Source organism: Penaeus monodon, chromosome 41 (genome assembly GCF_015228065.2).
Source record: "Penaeus monodon isolate SGIC_2016 chromosome 41, NSTDA_Pmon_1, whole genome shotgun sequence".
Lineage (NCBI taxonomy): Eukaryota > Metazoa > Arthropoda > Malacostraca > Decapoda > Penaeidae > Penaeus > Penaeus monodon.
The window spans coordinates 18,440,339-18,447,838 of NC_051426.1; the positions used below are offsets into that span (position 1 = coordinate 18,440,339).

The 7,500-nt window shown below is 48.3% G+C and overlaps 1 pseudogene; it reads right to left on the bottom strand.

Moving 5' to 3' along the window:
* Nucleotides 1-7,500, bottom strand: part of LOC119598428 — a 9,082-nt pseudogene that overhangs the window by 178 nt on the left and 1,404 nt on the right.

Sequence of the window (7,500 nt, forward strand, 5' to 3'; positions counted from 1 at the left end):
CTGCCGTCCAGCTTCAACAAGTATTGTCGTGGCGCAGTCAGCCCCACCACTGTTCCCGACCGATCCCACCGCCCAGTGACAAGGTTCTGAATCCGTGTCTGCAGTCCCGGTTTGAGAGGGGCAAGGTTATGGGCTGTCTGGTCATGATGAAGCGATGAATTTGCTGCAGAGAGGTTCATGGCACGTTCCCTTTCACGTAGCATCAATCCCCAATGCTCACTGATTAAGTACCGCGACTTTTCCAATGGTATAGCGTCCCGTAGTTGCCTACCTATCAGCAGCTACGATGGGGACGTGTCCGACCCTTGAAGGGGCGTGTTTAGGTATTGCATAAGCGCCCTGGTGATGTCGGTGTCCAGGGAGCCTCCGCGGGAGATATTACCTCTTAGTAGCACTGATGAGGCGGGAGCTGGTGGCCTCTCCTGAAATGTGTTCCACCTCCAACCAGCCTGTCAGCCTGTCTGCGTAGGCAATGTATGAGTTGCCATCTGCCACTGGCGACGCTTTTGTTCAACTTCTGCGTCAATTCTGGGCCAGTATATGGACTGCCTGGCCCTGCGGAGCATTGAATCTCTGCCTTGATGGTCAGCGTGGAGGTTGTTGAGTATGATGCGCCTGAGGGAGGCTGGAATGACCAAACGTGGGAACCTCTCATCGCTGGTGTACAGAACGAGGTCCTCCTGGCATGAGAGGTTGTTTCGCATCTTGAAATAAGGTCGTAATGCAGTCTTCTCCAAGTCTTTCCGTTCTGCCCACCCATCGTTGGTCACGCACTCATGAAGTAGTTGATAGTCCTTATCCTTTTAAGGGCTTCCTCCTCCACTTGCCGTCCACCACGTGTCCTATGTCGTCTTCTATGGCCTCCGCTGCTGTGCTTGCCATAGCCGCACATATTACTGCATCCACAGCCTCATCGGATTCCTCAGGTGCACTGGCTATGGCCGGATAGCGAGAAAGTGTATCTGCAGCGATGGTCTTCCCCTTAACGTACTTGACACGAAATTTATACATTAATGTCCTCTCCTTCAGGTTAAGGAGTCGGGGTTATTAATGTCTTTAAGTTATCTGTCACCGAAGATCTTGGTGAGGGCCTTATGGTCGGTGCGAAGGTTAAATCCGTGCAGCCTAGGAGGAATAGGCGGGCTTTCTTGAGGCACCAAGCAATTGCGAGTGCCTCCCCCTCTAAGGAACTGTAGTTTTTCTCTGCTGTTGTAAGGTGGCGGCTGCCGCAAAGTGCTAGTTTCCATCCGCCCGCGCAGCACATGGGGGCTTCACGTGACACAAACTGGCAATACTGTTGCATGATGAGGAACCCGACCCCTTGTCGGTTGTAGTCCATGGGCACAGCCGTGGGGTGTGAGGTGTCGTAGTACCGGAGGTCTTCCGCCACCAGGCGCTTGATGGTTTCCTTTGTGGATCTAAAGATGTTGTACAGGGTGTCGTCCCAGTACACGCCCTTTCCCGCAGGCTACTTCAGAAGTTCCTTAAAGGGCTCCATCATTGGTGCTACCACCAGGAAGGGGGCTACTTGGTTCACCAGGCCGAACCATGACCTTATGTCAGTCAAGGATGGGCGGGATGGCATAGCGAAGTCTGCGATGCTGTTGACAAGGTCGTTGCTCGGTTGGTATTCCTCCCAACCCAGTAAGTACCCTGCAAATGTGACGCTTTGCTTCCAGAAGCTGAACTTGTTGGGCCTCAGTGTCACTCCATTGTTTACGCACTTCTCTAAAAGGTTGTATGTGTGCCAGAAGGCCTCTGCCACGCTGGAATTGTACAATAGTGTCATCGACGCACTTCAGTTTCCTGGGAATGTCAGCTATGATATCATCCAAACGCTTAGTGAAGGCATCTTGTGCTGCACAGTGCCTGCGTTAGCGGAACCGTCCCCAAGGGATAATGAATGTTATTAGCTTGGAGCTCTCTTCATCGAGGGCAATCTGGTGGTACCCGGAGAAGGCATCTACAACAGTTTTGTATGTGTGCTTTGGCACACCTGTGATAAGGTCAAATGGAGGTCTGCTGTGGTGGGTTTCACGGAGGCACGCCTGATTGAGCTTCTGAAAGTCCACCGTTCTGCGTGGCTTCCCGTCCTTCTTGGGCACTACCACCATGCGCGCACACCACTTGGTTGGTTCGCCAGCAGGAACTTCTTCGATTATGCCCCTGCTGATGTCAGCGTCGATCTGTCGCGGTGTAAGGTAACAGTAACGCAGTACTGCTACATTATAGCTGACACCGGGACAATTTCGGGTCAATGTCCCTTGGAGACCTGATCTGCACCTTCCTTATACCTTATTCTTTCTCTGCACGAGTACCACCTGGCCACCCACGCATCGTACCCCGGGCATGTAAGTGGTAGCGGCCAAAGCGGGATGAGTGAGGGGAGTCCAGATCACGGCACTCGCATACAACAGAAAACAAAAGAGACGCGATATTATTAATTATTATTACTTATTCATTCAATCATTTATATACTTAGAAAGCAAATTATCCTCCGATATCCATGAGTAGTTTATATCCACAGTGATTTACACTGAACTTTATCATCACTGGTTAGCCGAGGGAAATGAGGGACACCAGTATGCTGCTTGCCTGTTTATTTTCGTCTTAGTATCTATCTAGGTTACAAGCTCGCCACTCTTGTCCCAGTCACTAGAGTTTCAACATGCATAAAATGGTGAGTTCCATGTAAACAGCATAATACTAACCGTGACCTAATGAACTTTGATAACAAGCAGCGGGGGGTCCGAGTGGTAAGGATCTGCCGGGTATTCCCAAAGTACCGGGGGGGTATCTACGCCCCCTAGCCAGGGTATTGGCTAATCTCCTAGACCACACGTGAGTGGCTGCCTTGTCACGGTTTGTGACGTCACTAATGACGACATGGCAAAACACTAGCATGACGTCACTAACAGACGCCATTCCGTTACACTCTTACAAGTGACACTATCCTCCTGGCAAGATAAGTGTCCTCACACAACTTACTGGGCAAGAATGGTAATAAATGTGATAATGTACGTAGCTAAGCCCACGTACATGTATGTACAATGATTACGGGCGGCACCCGCATTTTCATCTCGAGGGATAAAGATACATGTCAAAACAATAAAAGTGGACGACAGTCCCACTACAACCCTCCCGGGCCCTGGGTCGTATGGTCCGATATTTCAGCGGACCTACGACCTCTCCGTACACATCATGCCTTCTCATCTCACACCAGAGCCGAGGGGACGCTTCTCTTCTCACACTGAGGCTGAGGGGTTGCCTGGGGGCTCATAATCGGCATAATGATAAATACATACAACATGAAACAGCATAACTGGAAAGAGAACATAAGGTCAACATGGTATATATGTAGCTTACTAGGAGTCACCAAGTGATGCATTTGAACTTTTGACTGGGCAAGGTGGTCCACAAGTATTACAAACTTGATCTAAAACTTGGTTAAGAATAGAAGAATATAAAATAAAACATCAATACAACAAAACCTAAACCTTGAAATTAAGAAAAATAAAACAAGTAAAAAGAAAGAAAGAAAAAAAAGCTACCGACTCGACAACGAGCGACTGAACAAGCACACTACAGTACACATTCAGTCACGCCATCTCATTCACTCTTCCCAAACCTCATAGTCACTGTATCCACTATATGACACTGTACTCATTTCTTTGGAGTAAAGTAATTCGTGATCACTGAGAAACCTGTTCAGCGGTTCTGAATTACCAAGTTCATCTTCCTTCTGGTCATACCCGAGACCTGGCACATGTATAGGGGCGGCTACGTCCGGGGTCCGGCCTGGCAAATGACCGTCAACCCCTGGAAGATCAGAAGGCAGACCATCTCCAACATCACCATCATCTAATTCTGCAGGAGGGAGATACATTTTCAGTTGATCTCTATATTGCTTCACTACACGATAAGGGGGTTGAAGATCTTTAACTTCGAACACAACACGACCTATTTGCTTTATTACTCTAGAAGGCCCTTGCGATCTGTCATGTAACACCCCTGCTGTAAAGTCTCTATGAAGGACGAGTGCACCTTCCTCTGGCTGCCAGGTTGAGCAAACTTTTTGATTATGCGCCCGTACATTAGCCTCTCGGGAACGGAGAGAGGCGGCAATAGCAAGCTGCCTGGCCTTAGCTAGCTGTTGTACCCTGAGAGAGGGATCAGCTGTTACTTGGTTGGTTAGTCCTCTGGGAAATAAGGCCATCTTCCCAGTAAGGAGGTACAGAGGTTGGTCCCCCACTGAGTGATGTATGGCTGAGTTTATGGCTAGCCTTACAGAGGTCAGATATAGTGGCCATCTCCCTGGTTTATCAGCCACAAGCATAGCAAGAGCATCCTTCACGACCCTGTTTGTTCGTTCTACTAAACCATTTGAACTAGGATGATAAGCTATGGTGAATGAACATCGTATCTCTAGCTGTCTACACACTTCCTGCCACTGCTCATTAGCAAACTCGCCCCCATTGTCGGTCAATACCTGTCGAGGTGGTCCAAAAAGAGTTATAAAATGATCATAAAATCCACGAAGAACCGTTTCTGCGGTCTTATTCCTGAGTGGGACAAGTTGTAAGAACCTAGAGTGGTGGTCCACTATTGACAGAACATAACAGTAGCCACCCACAGAAGCTTGGAGATCCAAGAGATCTACAGATACAAGCTCCAATGGGCCACAGGGTAGAGGCCGACACTGCATCTTGGCACGCTCACGTGAACCTTTCCTGTGCTGGCAAACTGTACAGTGCTGCACATACCATTTGCATAGCCGGAACATGTTGGGAAAGATGTAGGTATTTTGTAAATTATGATATGTGTGCAGAGCACCAGGGTGAGCTGCAATCGGATGGTCATGAGCAAGATGTAAGGCTTGAGACTGCAGCGAATGAGGAACACATACCTGCCTGATAATACGGTCTGGCAGGGATTTCAGATGATACAAAACTCTGTCATCAAGTTCCCTTCGAGGAAGTCTCTTGCCTTCTAAGAATTCTATGATCTCCTTCCAGAGGTCCTCTTTGATGCCTCCGTAATACTGTATGGGCGAGGGTGGCAAGGTCGACAGGAGTTTCTGGGTTTATTCTGACAAGATCATTAACAGTAAGGGCCTCTGGTGAGCATGGCAAAGAGTCTGTGAAAGGCCTCGACAGCAGGTCAGGGAGATACTTTGCTTGGCCAGGTTTATATACAAGCTTGAAATCATAAAATCTTAGTTCATGGGCAAACCTGCTCATACGAGGCGATTTTGTTTTATGGGAGAACACATAGGTGAGAGGGCGATGGTCAGTGTATATGGTAAATGGTCTCCCATACACATAGGGGTCGAACACCCGAACAGCCTCCACTACAGCAAGAGCCTCAAGGTCTATGGCAGGGTAGCGAGACTCTGTATCTTTCAATGTCCTTGACCAATATGAAACAGCCTGCGGTTCTCCATCATCACTGCGCTGAAGTAGAACTGCACCGAGAGCCTGTGCAGATGCATCTGTATGAATTTCAAAATGTCGCTCAAAATCAGGCAAACGCAAAACGGGTGCTGACACAAGGGCGGCTTTAAGGTCTTGAAAGGCCTTTTCTGCTTCTGGTGACCATCTGAATGACACACCCTTCTTTGTAAGTTGTGTCAATGGACGAGCAACATTGGCAAAACCCTGAACATGTCGCCGAAAGAACCCACATGCCCCCAGGAAGCGGCGTACCTCACGTACAGATCTGGGACGTTTCATATCCTTTATGGTCTGAACCTTATCAGGATTGGGTAATACTCCATCAGGGCTTACCACAAAACCAAGGAACTCTATCTGGTGTTTTGCAAAGAGGCATTTAGCAAGATTAAGTTTCATACCAGCCTCATCCAGCAGCCCTAGTGTTTCAGTAAGATTACTTAGATGGCTTTCAAATGTCTTACTGGCCACAACTACATCGTCCAAATATGCTAGAGTGTGTCTCCCAAGCACAGTCGACAGCACAACATTCATCGTCCTCTGGAAGGTTGTTGGGGCATTCGTTGAAACTGGAAGAGTCGTGCTCCATCAGTAAATGCTGTTTTTGGCCTATCTTCTTCAGCTACTTCTATTGCCCAGTGCGCTGCTCTGCTGTCCAGTACGGTGTACCAAAGCTTGCCTGTCAAGCTGTCTATAACCTCATCAATTCGAGGCAAGGGATAACTATCAGCAGCAGTGACATGATTCAAGCCCCGGTAGTCAACACAAAAGCGAACTGACCCATCCTTTTTCCTCACTAGGACTACCGGGGAGAGGCAGGGTGACGTGGAAGGCTCAATCACCCCTTGTTTCAACATTGTGTCACACTCTGAGCATATCAACTCCTTGGTTGCCTGAGGCAGATGCCACTGCCTAACACACACAGGTTGGTCTGTAGTAATTATAATGTGGTGCTGTATACCAGGTACCTTACCAATGGTGGCTTTGTCCCCAGAAAAGAGTTGAGGAAACTCCTGCAAAACTTTACAGAGTTCCTCTTGTTGCACATCATCTAAATGCCCCAAATCTAGCTGCTCACTTACAAAATCACTGTCTACTACATTTACTTCTGCCCTATCTGGAGAGAGGACGGAATCCCCTGAGCAGGCAGATGACCCGCTCAGAGCTAGAGTGGCTGGGAAAACAAAATACTAAAAATACTCACTATCTAAATAACCAAAGTCCTGTGTTGCATAAAATTCGTCAAGGCTATCAAAACAGAAATTGCAGAGCTCGATATCATCATCCGAAGTATCTGAAGGACACTCGACTACTTGTTCATCATCTGCTGGCCATACTTTGCAAGACCCAGGGGCTAGTTCACCTGTGTCTATTTCGTCAAGAGTGTGTACCTGAGTAGTGGCATCAATGAAATGGGGTTGTGAAAACTCGGCAGCTACTGGGCTGAAATCTTTTTCTATGTGTCCAGTCGAGGAGGGATGAGACACTGTATCCTCCTTCAGCTTGGGTTCTTTTCCTGTCACACTGCCATTTACACTGACATCCACCAATTGGTCTACTCCTACTTGTTCTGCAAAACCTATACAAGTACCCTGTGTCAGTTTCCTCGGTTTTGCATCTGGATTTACAAGCGACACTATCCTCCTGGCAAGATAAGTGTCCTCACACAACTTACTGAGCAAGAATGGTAATAAATGTGATCATGTACGTAGCTAAGCCCAGTTACATGTATGTACAATGATTACAGGCGGCACCCCGCATTTTCATCTCGAGGGATAAAGATTATACATGTCAAAACAATAAAAGTGGACGATAGTCCCACTACAGCGGCATCTCATCGTAGAAGTGATGTGGCATGGCAACGGGCACATGTACTGCATGTGGGCGTGCGTCAGGCCGGAGGTGGATATGGTGCACAGGGCCGCTCATCTTTGGTAGGGGTGATCGCTCCACTGCAAACACTGTGCGTCCAAAATGTTCCAACAGCCATCTCTCGAGCCGCTCCACGTTCTCCTCAACCAATTCATAGGGGGCCGTGGCTGGGCGGTTA